The sequence below is a fragment of the Lipotes vexillifer genome, unplaced genomic scaffold, assembly GCF_000442215.2.
Source record: "Lipotes vexillifer unplaced genomic scaffold, Lipotes_vexillifer_v1.1 scaffold543, whole genome shotgun sequence".
Classification (NCBI taxonomy): domain Eukaryota; kingdom Metazoa; phylum Chordata; class Mammalia; order Artiodactyla; family Lipotidae; genus Lipotes; species Lipotes vexillifer.
Window position 1 is genome coordinate 3,688,148 of NW_006799055.1, and position 2,157 is coordinate 3,690,304.

Genomic DNA, 2,157 nt, shown 5'->3' on the forward strand with positions numbered 1-2,157 from the left:
GGGAGGAAGGGGGAGGGGGAGAGTTGATTTTGCTCTGAACAGAATCGGGGCTGGGAAGGCAGAGTCCTTAAACTTTGTTTTGAGTGAGCGAGGCCAGAGGGTGGAGCTGGTAGCAGTGGCCCACTACTCGGACAGGGACCGAAGTTAAGTGTGACAGAAGCCTTCACATTCACTGGTTTCTCTTTTCTAAGTTCTCACCACTGGATTCTACCGCAATCGATGTGTTCTGCTCCAGCCCACACCTAACCGCGTCAGTCTTGCCACTGAACCCCAGCGCGTAGCCCTGTCTGTGGTGTCGGAACTTTATGACAACAAAACTGAGAAGCAGTGAGATCTGGGGTGAAGTTGAACACCAACCCTGGCACCGGAGCACTTGCTTTCCTTTTCTAAAAACAAGATTGCCAGCTTTCTGGAAGAGCGATTTAAAACCTTAAAAATATGTGCGTACATTTTGCCCCATCAATTACCCATCTCAGGATGCATCCTGTGGACACAAGTAAGAACTTCCGGGTAAAGAAACAAGTACAAGAGTATTCACGTAGTGCTGTACCGTCAAAGGAAGTAAGAAATAAGTGTCCCAGAAGACGGCTTACTAACTATTCTGTGGTTCCTACACCCAATGGACTTCTGTGTAGCAATTAAAGGGATGCAGAATTACAGTGTTGACATAGAGAGGTGTGATGTGATATTGCTAATAAAACGGATGGGTTCTGAGCATCTGAAGGGGACCTCCCCCGGCAACAAGGGTAGGGGTGGGAAAGGAAGCAGGATTGGCCCAAGTCTCAGAATTAAACCTGAGATGTGATCTCCTGATGCTGCCCACCCAAAAGTTACCCTGCATCTTTAAGTGTTAAGCACTGTATATATGTCAGTATACATCAATACATACCATAGTTCTTGTAAGTTCTGTTTTGGAATTTCCTCACCTTAAAAAAACACACACACACATTCCGGGGCCTCAGATGCAGTTCAGTGGTCCAGACCTTGATCCACTGAGACTGTGCAGACCACCAACCCGTGTGCCCCCTGTGTGCTTGCATGTCAGGAAAAAGGCACAGAATGGTCTATCGAGGGAGTGTGTTGCAGTTTTCTTTTCATATGTCTTTGGCTAGCTCTAGTTCCCATTTCTCACACAAAAAACATATTACTTACACATACAAAAAAATTAACTCATCGCCCTCCTCGCCCCAGGCCAGTGGCCCAAGCGAAACACAGGAAGGGGTTGGATTATCCAGGTCCTTTCTTTCTGCAAGTCCCACCTTCCCCCTCTAATCCATCCTTGGCCAACCCAGCGACAGGAGGCGGCCTTGTGTAAGCTACACTTGTGGGGCTACATCCTAGATCATTGGCTGGTGTATTTAGCAAAGAATACAGTCATTTAAGAATAAGATTTTATAGAAATGATAGTTACTGTGATGGGATGGAGGTGTTAGCTAATGCTATGATGGCAATCATTTTCCAAGATATAAGTGGATCAAATCAACATGCTGCACACCTGAAACATACAATATTATACGTCAATTCTATCTCAATAAAGCTGGAAAAGTATTTTTTCGAGAAAAAAATAAAAATAACATTTTCCAACAATGTGTACTATGTAAAATAGATTATGAAACTCCATAAGAATTCTCGTTGCTGACGGAAATTAGGAAAATGACCTTTGAACTGCCCTGCTGACAATAGGGAGCCCTCTCCCCAGTTGATAAAGGTTACATGGAGATTTGGAAGTATTGTTGTTTTGTCACTGGTTTTTAAAACTTGGAGCTGTTTTAAAACACATAATGGACCTAACTAATTTTAAAGGTGTGTCTCCAGAAAGGTTTCTACTATCCCGATTTTCACAGATTGACTGAGGTTTGAGGTACTGAAATCTTTGCTAAGGCCACAGCTTTTGGTATCAAAATTTAGTCAGGTTGCTCTTGTTCTCTCAGAATAAAAATAAAAAAGTGTTTACCGAGCTGGGCTAGGTGACACAAGGCACTTAATTACTGCCCCCCTCCCCCCTCACCTGTACTATTGAGTGAGGATTTAAAAGTACCCTTTTGATGTGCTAACAGCCCCACTGGGAAGAAGGGCGTCCTCAGTTAACACCCCTTTAGCTAGCAATGACCGTTAACCACTTAGGTGCCAAATGCATAGGAACCCCCGCCCCCCCCA

At 44.4% G+C, this 2,157-nt stretch overlaps 1 protein-coding gene across 3 annotated transcripts in view; it reads right to left on the reverse strand.

The window, feature by feature from the left end:
- ATP8A2 (ATPase phospholipid transporting 8A2) overlaps window positions 1–2,157 on the reverse strand; it is a 463,903-nt gene that overhangs the window by 55,679 nt on the left and 406,067 nt on the right. The gene's annotated exons all lie outside the window — the stretch shown is intronic.